Source organism: Humulus lupulus, chromosome 1 (assembly GCF_963169125.1).
Source record: "Humulus lupulus chromosome 1, drHumLupu1.1, whole genome shotgun sequence".
Classification (NCBI taxonomy): Eukaryota; Viridiplantae; Streptophyta; class Magnoliopsida; order Rosales; family Cannabaceae; genus Humulus; species Humulus lupulus.
Window position 1 is genome coordinate 86,568,191 of NC_084793.1, and position 16,784 is coordinate 86,584,974.

Consider the following 16,784-nt stretch of genomic DNA (forward strand, 5'->3'; position numbering starts at 1 on the left):
GATTATATGCTTGCCTGCTCAGTTGATATATGAATGCTTTATCTGCATGCTAAAGTTAAGAGCATGATATTTTGTTGGAAGAGCAGGACTTATCGATTGATGCATGAGTTTTATGGGCATGTATTTTAGCACTACAGTGGTATGTAAATGTGGTGTTGTTTGGTTTTCCCGTGGAAAGGCTTTTGGATGTGCTCATCATGATTAATGAATCAAGTTATTGACTGCAGACGTACTCAGAGGTTATTACCCAAGGCAGTTAATGGGACCTGGTGGTGTTTATATTGAGGCTGGGAATTACATCCAGGGCCTGAGCCCTCCACCTTCCCCTTAGAATTGGTAGCATGTGTTTACAGATATGCAAGCAAGATTGCAGAGGCAAGAGGAAGATATCAGGTTTTTAAAACAGCAGGTTCTATCAGGGAACCCCTCTTCCTTTGTTATGCCAAGAGTGGCACCAGCTTTGGCTCAGCCTAGGGTTGAGAACAAATGGGAATTTCTATATGAGAGATTTCAGGAATATTACCCTCCAGGATTTGAGGGAGGCTTGGAACCATTCAGAGCTGAACAATGGATAGGCATGATCAGTTCCATCCTCGACAGTATGTGGGTGGTAGGTCATGATAGAGTGATCTGTGCTACATATGTGTTACGGGAAGATGCCTGGACTTGATAGGAGGTGGTATCCCAAACACAAAATACAGCTGCAATGAATTGGGAAGAATTTAGGCAGTTGTTTAATGAGAGATATTATTGTGATCCAGTTAAGACTACAAAGACAAATGAATTTTTGAACCTGGTTATGGGAAACACGACAGTAACAGAGTTTGTTAACAAATTCGATGGGTTGGCCAAGTTTTCTTTTAGTATGGTACCCACGGATGTGGCTCAGAAGGATCGAATTATCCCGAGATTGAATTCCAGGATAGCTTTGGGCCTTTAGAATTGCCCCAGTACATGAGATCTCTACCTATGCTCAGGTGGTAGGGAGGGCCCTTGTTGTTGATGGCACAAGAAATAAGATATGGAGGGAGTACCAGAGAGCGCGGAGCTCAGGCAGTGATACCTCTATTTATTGGATTAGCCAAGGGCAGAGGCCCCAGTGATCAAGAAAGAAAAGTTAGCAACATTTTCAGTACCCCTGGACTAGAAAAAGGGTTTTGAAATGTTCAGATTGGCCATCAGGGCAAGGATGAGTACTGGAAACTCTACCGGGAATGCGCTCGGTGTAAGAGACACAATTTGGGAGAGTGCCGAGAAAAGGCATGTTTCTTATGTGGGATGGTTGGGCACCTCAGGAGGGATTTCCCAAGGCTGAGGGAGAATGAACCAAATGGGGCTGACAGCTCGACTCCAGCTCGAGTATTCGTTCTGACGCAGTTGGAGGCTGAGGTTGAGGCTAGTCCCTCAGTTGTGACAGGTTAGCTTCCTAGTTCTGATTTTTGTTTTATGCTGATTGGCTCTGGTGCCATGCCTTCTTTGTTTTGTTGTATATAGTAGTAGCACTGAATTGGTGTGTGGAATACGTGGTTATATTGTGATGAGAATTTGGAACCCTACTGGTAACTCTTAAGAGATGGGTTAGATTATTGTGGGAAGAGATTCATTAGTTGATTTGATAGAGTTGGTTATGACCGACTTTGATATGATCCTGGATATGGATTAATTAGCCAAGTATGGGGCAACGATAGATTGTAAGAAAAAGATGGTAACCCTTGAGCTTGAGGGTGAGAAACCATGTATATTTGCTGGCACTATGCATGGACCTTGTATACCTATGGTATATGTAATTAAAGTAGAGACATATTGCAAGGAAGATGCATAGGAGTCCTAGCTAGTGGGGTGGATACCATTCAAGTCGTGCCAACAGGACCAGGACAGACTAGATTAGTCTGTGAATTTCTAGATGTGTTTCCAGAGAATTTGCCAGGGTTACCTTTACATAGGGAGATAGAGTTTGTTATTGAATTGGTGCCAGGGACGAAACTAGTGTCTAGGGCACCTATTGAACGGCTCCAGCAGAGCTGTAGGAACCAAAGGTTCGGTTACAGGGTAAGATGGTATTCTATAAGATAGATCTTCGATCTGGTTATTACTAGCTAGGGATAAGAGAGAAGGATGTGCAGAAGATTGCTTTTCGTATTAGATATGGGCATTAGGAGTTCTTAATTATGTCATTTGGATTGACTAATGCCCCGACAACACTTATGGATTTGATGAACAAGGTGCTTAGAGATTATCTAAATCAGTTTGTGATCGTCTTTATCTACGATGTTTTAGTATACTCTTAGTTAGAGACAAAGCATGAACAACATCTCAGATTAGTACTATAGAGGTTAAGAGGGCACAAATGGTATGCAAATTCAAGAAGTGTGAGTTTATGGTTTATTGTGACACCTCGAGATAGGGTTTAGGTTGTGTTCTTATACTATTAAAAAAGGTGATTGCCTATGCATCATGTTAGTTGAAGGATATGACCAGAGCTGGAATAGAGTTACTGGTGGGCCAGTTGGCCAACATTACGTTACAGTCTACTCTTTTAGAGAGGATCAAAGAAAAACAATTGAGTGACCCATAGTTGGGAAAGATTAGAAGGGATGTCCTAGTTGGAATAGCTGATGACTATACAGTGTCAGACATGGGTTATTGAGGTATAAGGATCGAATTTGTGTTCTGATGGACACTGGGATTAGACAAGAGATTCTGGATGAATCTCATACTACCCCTTATTCTTTTCATCCATGCACCACGAAGATGTACCAAGATCTGAAAATTTTATAATGGTGGCCTGGGATGAAAAGAGACATAATTGAGTACATGGAAAAGTGCCTGACCTGTTAGCAGGTCAAGGAAGAGTATCATAAACTAGTGAGGCTATTATAGACTTTGGGTACCCCAGAGTGGAAGTGGGAGGAAATCACAATGGATTTCGTGGTGGAGTTGCCCAGGATAGTGGGCCAATATGATTCAATTTGGGTCATTATGGACTGATATACGAAGCCAGCTCACTTTTTACCAGTGAGGATAAATAATACAGTTGACCATTATGTAGATCTCAATGTGAGAGAGATAGTTCGCCTTCATGGGATATTAAGGTTTATCCTATTGGATATGGACCCTATCTTTACTTCCCTGTTTTGGAGAAGGTTACATAAGGCGATGAGTACATAGCTGAAGTTTAGAACATCTTATCATCCTCAGACTGATGGTAAATCAGAGAGGATTATCCAGATTTTGGAGGACATGCTGAGAGCATGTATATTGGACTTTGAAGGGTCCTAGAATGAATATTTGCTTCTAATAGAATTTTTCTATGATGATAGCTACCAATTGACTATTGTAGGGGCACCTTATGAGATGTTGTATGGTAGGAATTGTAGATCGCCCATTCACTGGGATGAGATGGGTGAGAGGAAATATTTCAGTCCTGAGGTAGTTCAGATGACCACTGAGGCCACTGAAAAGATTAGAGCTTGGAGGCTCACTTCTCAAAGTAGACATGAAAGTTATGTTAATTCGAAACGCATGAACGTGGAGTTCCAAGTGGGAGACTATCTTTTCCTTAGAGTTTCACCATGAAAATGGGTGAAGAAATTTGGGAAAAAGGGGCAAGTTGATCCATAGATTTGTAGGATCGTTTGAGATCCTGGAAATGATCGGTCAGGTGGCCTATAGATTGGCCTTATCTTCAGCACTGTCGACCGTACATGATGTATTTAATATTTTGACATATTAAGAAAATATGTATCAGACGTGACTCATATGGCGTTACGAGGATCTGGAGCTTCAGGCAGATATCTCTTATGAGGAACAGCCAGTCCAGATACTGGACAGAAAGGACAAGGTTTTGAGGAACAAAAACTATACCTTTAGTAAAGGTATTATAGAGGGACAACAAGGTCGAGGGAGCAACCTAGGAACTGGAATCAGATATGCAGGGTCAATATTCCGAGCTGTTCAAGTAAAATTTTGAGGACAAAATTCCTGTAAGGAGGGGATAGTTGTAACGTCCCAAATTACCTAATAAGGCTTAGGGCATTGATTATGGGCGCAGGATGGAAAATTATGGAAATTATGTGATATATATGTGTATCATTGTATGATTATGTGAGTTATATTATAATATGACTTGATATGCATGTTTAAGTGTATTAAATATCCATGTGGGCCCGTTTTTGATTAAAAGGGAAATATTCATAATTTGGCCTGTTATGGGTATATTTGGCATATATGTGATATATATGTGAGATCACATCATTATGTGCATATATTTGGGACCCTCAGCACGAGGCGATTCTAGGGAGCAAGCTAGTGGGGAAGTCACAACAAGACCAATACTTGACTCGGTGAGAGTCAAGCGGTTTTTTGGGTATTTAGTACATTACTAGGATCGAGTAATGAGGAAATCAATTGGTAATTATTTGAGGATATTAGAAATAACGGGAATTGTGAGAAGTTAATTATGATTAACGAGATAAGTGGAAAATGACAGATTTACGGTAACATCCCCAACTTGCTAATAAGGTTTAGGACCTTGATTAGCATGCCTGGAGGGCAATAAGTGAATTAACATGATAATATATGAATTTGAATGAATATGTGATTAGAATGCATGTTTAGGTGGTATAAATATGCATGTGGGCCCCGTTTGTATGTTAGGGGTAAATTGGTAATTTTAGCCCGCTGAGGGCATAAACGTGATAATTGTATTATGTGATTTGTACCACGTGAGTGTGGTGATATTAATGTGATGCACGTGCCGAGACGGCCCTAGGGAGCTAGTTAACTTAAAAGTCACAACAGGATTTTATACCCAGCTCGAGAGGAGCCTAGGGGTACTTTGGGAATTTCGTAAGCTGAGTTAAGAATTAGTGGTTAATGGATATTAGTGATTGAGTAACTTGAGCAACCATTAGTAACTGCTGAGAGTAACAAGTTGTGATGGGAAAATGGTAGAATAGTAATAGTGATGAAATGACAAAAGTGCCCTTGAGGTTTAGTTAGGAAAGGATTTCTATGAGGGGTGAAATGGTCATTTGATAAAGGGTAGATAAGTTTCAGCTGAAGGAAAAGAGGAGCCACGTATAACACTTAGTCACATATTGGTTTATACTGAAATTTGAAGGAAAAGCTAGAAGGAAGGGGAAACAAGAAGGAGAGCTGGAATTTGAAACCTAGGAGGAAATTCAAGAGGTTTGAGGCAACCAAAATCAAGTTTAAGCTAGGATTGTTCAGAGGTAAGAGTTATGCTCTATTTTTGTTTAAATTTAAGTTTGATTTTTCAGAGATTAAGTGTGAGAATTTAAAGGAAATATGGCTGGTTTGGTTTGGGAAATTCAGTTTGGATAATCAAGGGGGAAGTAGCTTGAAGCTGGAATCAAGGGAGCTTAAGGTTGAATTCTCCACTTGAGGTAAGGATTCTGTGCAATTATGAGGTTTATTTCTGTTGTGGTTTAAGGAATTTGAAGTATGGTTTAGGTTTTTGTAGGCTTTGGTCTAAGTTTCTAACTTATTGGTTTGAACTATTGAAATTTGGAACCCAAGGGTGGATTTTGGGTGTGATTGTATGTTTGAGTTTGTTGTTGGTGTTTATAGGTTGTATAATGGTTCATTTGGGGTTTTAAATTGGTTTTGGGGTTTAGGTATGTGATTGGGTTGAGTTGGAGGTGTTTTGGCTCGGGAAAAACGCAGGGGAAAACCCAGATTTCTGGGTTTGCGAAGGGGCGTCACGACCCTATTCTTTGGCACCGCGACGCGAGGCTGCTTCAGGGCTGGGGGATACTCTCTGACTTGCTGGGCGCTGCGGCCCTCAAGGGCAGCGCCAAGACGCTAGGCTATTTTCAGAACAAGGAATTTTGCATTTTTGGGCTTTTGCTCCGGGGGCTCGGGGGATGTTTCTAATGCATTGTTTTAGGAATTTGGGGATTCTGAGAGTGTGGGATTGGTCCCGGGAAGTAGTTTTGGATTGGTTAGTATTAAAGGATGTTTTATATGTGTTGTGACTAGGTCTTCGGAGAGGCTCGGGATAGAGGACCGTGGTGACTTTGGTGCATTGTGAAGCTCGGGATACAGGTAAGAAAACTGTAACACCCGTAGAGCAAGGCATGGGCCCATAGTGTTGTTGCAGGGCACGACCCTAGATTGTATTATTGTTAGGGTGTAGCTTTAAATGAATTATTATATGTCTGATTGTTATTTGAGAATGCTATATGTGGTTATAGCAGAATGAACGGCAAAGGAGCCGAGAACGGCGAAGGGCCGAGAACGGCAGTGGGGCCGGGAATATCACTTAGCACATGGAGTGCTTATGGTTAGGGTGAGACCCCAATGGGTACATGGGATATCCTTACGGTGTGGACCGAGAACCCAGGCTTTGGTAACGCTTCTGGGACGGCATAGCCGTACATGTGTTTAAATCTTATAGACTATCTGTTTGTCTATGGATTATCTGACATAATGGTTATATGTTATGCGTATGTTATGTGCTGTGTGAGTTTTCTTGCTGGGCTTTGGCTCACGGGTGCTCTATGTTGTAGGTAAAGGCAAGGAGAAAGTCAACCAGCCATGAGTACAGAGAGCGTGGGGGTGGCGAGTACATGTTTGGCCTGCCCGACTGCTTTGGTCGGGGGCATTTTGAGAAATGGTTGTATTAAACTATGTTTTTGATAATTAGTCATCTGTAAATCTATTTTGAATTGTAAATATTTTACAAACCTCGTTTTGGGATCCCGAATGTTAAACTCTTGGAACTTTTAATGGAATAGAGTACTTTCAAAGATACTCACTTAGTAACGGCTCTAAGGTAGTAGGGCGTTACATTTACCCTTGAGGGGCTATGAGAGAGGAATTTGACCCTAGGGGCATTTAGGTAATTTTTGAGCCAATTTACTCACTTAGTCACTCTTACCCTTAGCTGAAGGAAACCAAAATAGAGCATCACTCTCCCTCAGCTTTCTCTCTCTCGTTAATCTCCTTCTCTCTTTGTCTTGAGGAGTTTTTTTGGAATTTTGAGGAGAATTGGCTTGGAATTGGAGGCTTGAAGCTGGGTTTTAGTTAAGGACAACTTAAAGCCTGAACTACACAATTGAGGTAAAGCTAAAATCCTTGATTTGGTTAAATTCTGCCCTGTTTTTATAGTGTTCTTGAGCTTTGAGGTTCAAGGTATTGGATTAGATTTGGTGGAGGATTTTGAGTGAGATAAGCTTGGCTTTTGATGCTGGTCATGTGTTGATAATGTTTGGGGGATTTAATTATAGGTTTTGGGAATTGATTGGGATGATCTTTGGTAAGGTTTTGGCTGAGGAAAAATAGAGAATTCTTGGTACGTGAGGTCGCGTCGCGACCGTGTTCTTGGACTAAAGGTAAGAAAACTGCACCCAGTATATGATGCGTGTGATTATGGCTTGGGCCGAATTGTTAAACAAGAATGTGAATAAAGCATGGACGCCTGAGAATCTGCATGATTATGATTATGCTTGTGATTATTGATTAAGCATGCTCAATGCTTTATATCTGGATATTTGATATATGATATATGCTGGTCTGCAGTATCTGATTGAGAAAGCATTGACTTATTAGTCAAGGATGACAATAGCATTGAGCGCTGGTCGTAAAACATTGAGTTATTAGTCAAGGATGGTAATAGAGTTGGTCGTAAAGCATTGACTTATTAGTCAAGGACAACAATAGCGCTGAGTGCTAGTCGTAAAGCATTGACTCATCAGTCAAGGGCGGCAATAGTGCGGTGAGCGCTGGTTGATATTGTTATGTGATGGACCCAAAACGGGTATGTTTTAAATTTTTATACTCGCAAGCGCACGAATCATATTTATAGAATAGTTTTCGTGTAAGCACGAGGTCGAACCCAAAGGAGTTGTCTAAAATCGAAAATAAAACTATTTTAAATCAAAATTAATAAATTCTAACCTAGTTCCAAAGATTGATGGGATTTTTGTATAATAAAAATAAAATAAAAGATAATAATAATAAAGAAATTAAAGACAATATATATAACATAAATTAAAAGTAGAAATCAAGATAGTAAAATAAGATTATTAAGGATTAGAATCCACAAAATATAAGTTCAATAATATTTATAAGTACATTGATTCCCAAGTTTTAGTGATAGTTAAAATAAATCAAGCTATCATTTTCCAAATATATTTATAATTTTAAGCACAAATTACTTATAAAAAGATATGATTTTTCTTCACTTTTCAAAATTATAATTTCAAAGCATTTAGTGTAAATCAATCTAATGAAATAACAAATAAATCAATGAACATTATTTATAAGGCAAAACATAATATTTTTGTTCTAAGCATGGATGTGTACAATTTAATGACACATCTTACACAAAGAATATTATGTTTATGCACTAATGAAGAACAAAGTGTAAATATGTGCTAACAATCCAAAATACATGATATTTAAGATGAAAGAAAATATTTGAAGAAGAAAATCCATAAGCTTTATTGCACAAAATGAGAAATCAACATACAAAATAAATACTATCTAGTTACAAATTGTTTCATCATCACCTTAATAATCTTAAAAAGATTAGAAACACATAACTAGAGTAACAAATACAAACTAAAAATTACAAATATAGATAGGAAAATTTGGAGGAGAAACCCCCAAAATTTCCTCTAAAAATACATAAAAAAATAACCAAAAAGAAGAAGAAGATGAAGATAATGGAGAGGTTTTGAAATGTGTAGAATTTGGTATATTAACCTCCTTTCTCTAAATAGACACCACAAATCCCTTATTTATAGCCAAAAATGATGATTAAAATAATCAATTCAAGTTAATTAAATTGATTAAATTAATTGAATTAATTATAATATGGCAAATAGGGATAAATTATAGGGTGTAATAATTATGTTTTTGGGTAAAATATGTAGAAAGTGTGGTAAAAATTGGCATTTTTATCATAGGGGACAAATGGTACAAAAGCATTTTTTGTTGGGCTCAAGACACATTTTTTTCTTTTGCTTTGGATGGGTTGGCAGCAGGCTTTGGATGGGCTTGTGATGCCAGGCGTTGAGGCTAGGTGATAGCCGAATGATGGTGAGGCAGGGAGTGCTTCGGTGTGGTGAGGCTGATACGTGGAGGTGCATGAGCTGAAGGATATATGTTGATGGTTGAAGGGGCTTCGTGGGCCAAGGAGATGGGCCTGCTTTTGGTGGGCTTTAAGCTTTTCAAAAATGCCATAATATCCTTATTTCTTTCAGCTTTAATTCTTGAAAATGTCACCTTTCCTCCATTTTTCTTTCTTTTTAAAAACATAAATTCCCTACAAAATAAATATAAAATAAATCATAATACAATATTTTCAACTATAAAATAAATCAATTTAATTCTTTGAAAATATTAATTATAACTTAATTTATATTTTACATTTAATTTCAATAATACAACATTTTCTTACCACTAAACAAAACAATAATTCAAATAATTAAACTACAATATATTACAACAAAATAACTATAAAAATACACAAAAATATATAAAATCAAAATAAGACTAATAAACTCAAAATTACTTAAAAACTTAATAAATCAATTAAAAACTCAAGAATTAAACAACAATTAGCACATAAAAAGTGGTAAAATAACTCTATTTTGTAGAGTTATCATTATGCCTAACCAAGAGTGCATCATACGCTTGACCGACCTATTGGTCATGGAAAATTATAGTACCAGGCACACTGGGTTTGCTCCAAGGCTGGTTATATAGAGGATAGGGCATGGGCTCCAGGGTGACTTATTTTTCCCATATGCTAGGCTAGGGTTGGGCCATGGACTTGACTTATGAAGAACGACATTAGCATGATGAGTGCTGGTCGAAAGGCATTGAATTATAAGTCAAGGGAGGCAATAGCGCGCTGAGCACTGGTCGATATGGTTATGCCTATTCAACAGTGTGACATACGCTTAACCAACCTATTGGTCGTGGAAAACTAAAGCGCCAGGTACGCTTGGCCAGTTCTAAGGCTGGTTATACAGATGATAGGGAAAAGGGCCCCGGGGGGACTCATTAGTCCCACATCCTAGAGTGCTGAGCCCCACTTTGATTTATTAATCATGTATTAGGGCGTTGAGCCCCAGTATGATTCATTAATCATGTATTTTGGGCAACGAGCCTCGGTATGATTCATTGATCATTTATCTTGGACCATTGGTCCCATATGACGCTATAGTCATTTATATGATGGTATGCATGCATGAGTAGAGTTATTACTACTAGGCATGCTTATTATAAATTGGTAATATTTTATTAACTGCTTATGAGCATGTTTAAGTTTACTTGTTGATCCTTGGCTCACGGGTGTTTTATGGTTCAGGTAAGGGGAAAAGAAAGGTGGACAATCCTTGAGTTGGAGAACTTAGGTGACGATGTGTACATATGCGGCTGCTCGACCACCACGACCGAGGTTTTAAAGAGGAACTAGGGTCAAACCCTATTTTGCCGCTTAGGTCGGCTGGTTGTAACTGTTCAATTGTAGTTAACCTTTTTAAATGTATTTTGGGATCCCATGTATGGAAGTAAACGTTTTAATGAAATAGTTGTACCATTTGACCAAAAAAATTTAATTCTAAACCATTAATCACGTTTAGTTACGTGATTATGGTCAAATGACTCGTTTAGCGAGTTTAGCACTATTTAAAATCCACAGTGTAACAGTCACTGTGTAGTAGGTCGTTACAACTCCTCTTCCCCATGAAGGGACAGGTTGATGGGAAGCTCAGGAGCATCCTGGAGCTCCAACGTAATAATGAGACTTTCACCAGAGGAATGTTCCTTATTCACAGTGAAGTCCTCCTTTGTCTTGGCCTTCTTGGCCCGCTTTGCGGACACCATGGCAGCAGAGTCCGTCTTCCTTTTATTTGCCTCACCTCCTTTCGAAGGCTCCTGCTCCAAGTTTATGATTTGGAGAGGAGCATGATGGGATAGATGTTGCTCAACAGGCGCCATAGGGGCCGAGGCGGCAGCTTGAACTCCCTATGAAGCCCCCGTGGCCGATTCTGAGTCCCTGAGTATCAGATAAAAGATATTCTTCTTGGTCGGGCACTTCGCAGCCATCTTCGTTGATGCCTTTGCCGCAGCAGCCCTAGCATCAATTAGTTCCTTCATCTTGGCCACAAGATCAGACATGTCTGGTTCACCTGAGATAAGAATAAAATACGGATTAGTAACGAAACGGGAAGGACAGGCAAAAGAAACATGCAAGTCTAAGTCCTCCGAAATGAACCCTTATCTATGAAATGGGCCCGACTTAGTTCTCTTAGGGAAAAAGCATGAATTTTATCCCTCATGTCATCAAGGTCCAAAAAGCTACCATATTGAAGGAACTCAAATGAATGCATGAGGGTTAGCGTGTCCACGGTAATGGGGCAAGGAAGCCCCACGTTGCTAACAATCCTGGTCAAATAATCTTGGTACTATTGCCTATTCCTAACAAAGCCCTCAGTATGAGGGGCATAAGTCAAAATCGGAGGCATTTTACCTAGCCCCAAGATGCTGGCCCCGGGAGCTCCAGTGTTGGGCTACCTCCCCTTGAGCAAGGCATCCAACTCCTCGGATTCGGCCTGCTCCGCTTTTAATCTCTCCACGTCCACCTTGACCGTGACCTCCACTACCTCAATGTGAATGAGGGCCAACTCATCCCCAAAGCAGGGTCCCTCTCACATTGCAAACCCTAGAGGTTGGGGGCGTCTATCGACTCATGGGCGGAAATCAGTCTGGTCAGTCGAAGATTCTCCATGGTCACAAACCCCCCCTCATCCAGATCTTCGGCACTGGTGGTGGCATATATCTTCTTCCGGTCCAAGATGAACTTGGTTAGCCAGGTTTGAGCATACGGATCTATTCACAGGAACATGAGTATCTAATAAATAAAACAAAGGATGAGACAAAGAACGGGAAAGAATAACTTACCCACGCGCTGAAAATCCAGCACCAAAGTGGGGTTCTTCTCCAAAAGAAACCTGGATGTTATAAACCACTATTGTCTGACATCCGGGGGATGTTTCCAGGAGCTGTATGGAGCCGGACTTTCACCACTACTCTTCAACCGATAAAACCTATCCCGCGTTTTATCCTTGGAGTTTAGCTACGACTCCAAATGGTAGTAGTACACACCTCCGTGGGGGTGGTCTCCAGGATCTCCTTCTAGGTGTAAAATACATGTCACCCTGTAAGCAACTTGTATGCTTGGGGCAGGAGCTGGAATGGCGCGATCCCCACGAATTTGAGAAATTACACGAGGTAGTCGTGAAGCGGGAGAATGGCTACCGCCCTAATGTGGACTGTGCTCCAGGCCCCGAATACGCCCACTCCAGCATGGGCTTTCTCTTCTTTCCGGGCCAACCTGTTAAAGAAAATCCCTGGAGTCGACTCTATCCCGAAGGATTTCTCCAGCTCGTTTAGCAACCGGTAGTTCCGGAACTCGTTTACCTCCGCGTCCATTTCCCACGTGTTGCCAGTGGGAAGTTTTTTCCCCTCCCAGATGACAAGGGCCGCATTTACTACATCTTATGGATGGAGGGTAATGCCACGACCTATGATCAAATACCTGGAAGAGATAAGAAAAGAAGGAACCAAGCAGTCAGCACCAAAATTGAAAATTTTGGTTAAGGTACGGGGATTATCCTAAACTGCTTGGAGAGGTCCCCTCCGGACACAGATCCAGGAACAATTAAGGTCCCAGGAGCATGAGTCGGGAACTAAAGGCAAAATATCATTGCAAAAGAAAACTAATTCACTTGGACAGTTTTGAGGCGTTTAGATTCGATGATTTAAAGCAGTCTAGCCCGCTCCGTAGATCAATTTATCTATGGAAGGAGGATTCACCTAGAAAGTTCCCTATTATTCATCACTACCACTACCTAGAACCACCCTACATGGTGGTCGTAACCCTAATGGCCACATGGTCGCGGAGGCATTATAATAATAAAGAATAATAATGAAAAATAAGGAATTGACCAGAAAACTTATTGAAAAGACTTGAACTTGGGATTTGTTGATGTACGGGTGAGAACGCCGGCAGAAACTCAGCCTTGAACTTGAGGAGGCAGTGGAACAGCTCGTCAATGTTTTTCAGAAGGGTCGTCCAAGGCAAAGTCATCTTCTTGATGAACAAAGGGCGGCTACGTCGGAAATAGGTGGGCTAAAAAATGCAATAGATGTCAGAAACGTTCGTTTGGGATTTCAGACATTCAGAGTTTTGGCTCTCTGGTTTGAAAGTTTAGAATCAGTAAAAAGTGAGGAGAGGATCCCTTTGGGGTATTTATAGGAGAAAAACTTCCTATTTGATCCAACGGTCCACAGGGAATACCCCCAAAAGATCCACATCTGATGGTTCTGGATAGTACATGTGCATTAACTAGCCCAATCAAGTGCTAAATCACGGATTCGTCAATCCGCACCTCTCTCTTCGAACAGTCTGAATTGAAAATCCCAAGACATTCCTCATCCGACGGTTCCAGACAATGCTGAAACATTAAATAGTCCAGTCGAGTGCTAAAAGCCCCTTTTCGTCTAGACGGGATGCTTCGGGAAATGCGCTGACATCCATCAGTCACCCAGGACATCAAAGGATTTTTGCCAGGTTATTTGGGCGCGAGTTGCACAAATGTGCCATTCTCCTTGAGACACGTGTCTAGGTCAGTAGGAATTCGAAAGGTTAGGGATTAACCAGTTAGCCCCCAAGTAAATGAACCGGGACTCAAGTAAACGAACTGGGACTTAGGTAATTGAATCAGGAGTTCGGGGATTGCTCCGGAATGAATAAGGCAAGTCTCCACCGCGCAAACACGAATGAAGACTTGGGGGTAAATGTTGTCCATATTTTCCACCTTGAATAAATGGCATTGTCAAGTGGCCTCATAGGCCCTTAAGAGAGGTCAAGGCCCATCGAATAATCGTATAGTAAAGGGCCCAAACCTGAGGTATAGGCCCGAACCAACTTCATGGACTCACCCAATCTCCACCCTCCGAGGTTTAGATCATTTTGGAAGACGATCCATCCTAAGGGACGGATCCCACCATGTGGGATCCGAATGAAGTTTTCGGTTTCATCCTCTCGATCAACCTCACTACCAGAATCTTTCTTTCGATCTGTCATTGCTAGTTGATGTCCATCTTGGTAGAAGAACCCGGACCTGGGTAAATGATCCAGAGCCTGGGTAAATGACCCTGAGCTTGGGTAAACGAACCCAGACCATATGTCCAGGTAGATCAAGAATAGTTCTTCATGAAGGTGACGTGTCCTTGAGAAATCCGGCAGTTGATCTCCCTAACTAACCTACAGAAAGGGATACGCACGTAACGTATGATGTTCCTAGGGATCGGTAATGCCACTACTCTGATAGATCTTGTCCCTAGACTCCCCCTAGTAGCCCACACAGATCAGTCCGTACTAACATACAATGGGCAGCTGTAAGGCTTTAATACACTTAAGTTAGCCCAGTGGGCCTAGATTAACATCCTGTAATCATGTTGCACTCTTGTATTATAGCTCCGTTAGAGAGCACTTATGATTATATCCCTATTGGGCCTGGATTAGTACGACCCAAGCTATATGACCACCTATAAATAGAGTCATTTGTGCACTGTAGCAAGGATCCGATTTTCCCTTGTATGCATAAGCGTTGCTGAACTTGCAGAAAACCTCCATCGTTAAACTCTCTAAAGCTCAATACTAGTGACTCGTGTACTAAGACTCATTAACGCCACAACCACGTAAAAACTGTGATCTTGTTCATTTCTTTGCCTTTCTTTCTACCTCTTATTTCTCAATATATTTATAGTTTCCTAAAAACTCAGTAAACACTACCTCTCCATTGTTGTCACAATACATAATTAGTGGCTTATCCATATCTGGAACAACTTCCTCAACCAAACTGCTTCCTTAGCTGCTTCACAAGTCTCTATATACTCGACGTCCATTGATGAATTTGTAATACTGGATTGTTTAATACTTCTCTAGTCTACAGCTCCTCCCCCAAGAGTGAATACTGACCCAAACGTCAACTTACGACTATCTTTGTCTGATTGGAAATCAGAATCAGTGTATCCAGTAGGGTTTTATTCACCCGCTTAAAATACAAGCATATAATCTCTCATTCTCATAAGAAACTTGAGAATGTTCTTTACTGCAATCCAATTAGTCAAACAATGATTTGATTGATAATGACTCACAATCCCTACTGCATAGCATATGTCATGCATAGTACACAACATAGCATACATAAAACTCCTAACTGCTAAAGCATAGGGATACTTTCTCATGTTCTCTTCCTCTTGAGGTGTCTTTGGACATTGCTCTTTGGAAAGAGTAATTCCATGTCTGGTCGGTAACTAACCTTTCTTGGAATTCTCCATAGAGAACCTTTCAAGCACCTTATCTATATAATTAGCTTGAGAAAGTCCAAGAGCTTATTCTTCCTATCCCTTAGGATTTGGATTCTCAGAACATAGCTTGTCTCGCCCAGATCTTTCATTTGGAACTTTTCGGCTAACCACTTCCTTACGTTTGACAGTGTCTCTACATTTTTTTCAAATTAGGAGAATGTCATCCACATAAAGAACTAGAAAAACCACCACTTTATTTAACAAGCCTTAAACTCACAAAATCAAGCACTTTGTTTATGAGTTTCTTGGAGAAAACTTAAGATTCTTGAAAGCTAGAGAGAGAGAGAGAGGTTAGAGAGAGATTTGAAAGAGTGATAAAGTCTTCCAAAACTCTATGAGGACCCTTTTATAGTGTAGGCACCATCATTAGATCTAACCAATGGGAATAGAGCTAAATATCTCATCATTTGGAGCTTAAAACATGTGTCTGTATGGACATGTTAAGCGACGCATCGCCTGCCTGTAGGCGATGCGTCACCTACTAGCAGGCAATGCGTTACTTGCTGGGGATTTTTGAGCCCTTTGTATCCAGGAGATGCAATGCCTCCTAAGAGGCAACACATTGCCACCTTCTCTAGTTTCTGACCCCTCCAACAGGCCTAAAATTTCTCCAATTGCTCCAATTGCTACCAAGATTTTTGGGGATCTTTAGATACCTCCATGTATCTCTTTGGACCCAAAAACATAATTTTTAAGTGCCTACAATTGAAACTCAAATTTCACATCTACACTATGTAAAATTCACTAAGTGTTTTATACCTAGCTTGTATAACAACACTTATCATTTGTATTGAACAAATCATAACAGAAATTTAACAATTTATTTATCTCAATTGGTTTTAAAGTGAATGAAAGTGACAAATGCATTTATTATAAATTTGAGAATGACATTAGCACTATCATATGTCTATATGTGGATGACTTGCTTATTTTTGGTTCGAATATTCATGATGTGAATACTGTGAAATCTTTGTTGTGTGCCAACTTTGATATGAATGACCTCGGAGAAGCGAGTGTAATCCTTGGTATAAACATTACTAATTCTGAAAAAGGGCATTTATCTAGATCAATCTCATTACATTGAGAAGCTTCTAAAGAAATAAAATTACTTTGATTGTAAACCTGCTTGCACACCATATGATCCAAGTATAAAACTGTTTAAGAACATTGGTGACAGTGTTAGACAATCTGAGTATGCGAGCTTCATTTGCAGCCTTGGGTATGCCATTGATTGTACTAGACCCGACTTTGCCTATGTTATGGGATTACTGTGCATGTTTACTAATAGACCTAGCATAGAGCATTGGCATGTTATTGATAGGTTCATGAGATACCTTAAAAGAACCATGAACTTTGGATTACCTTAT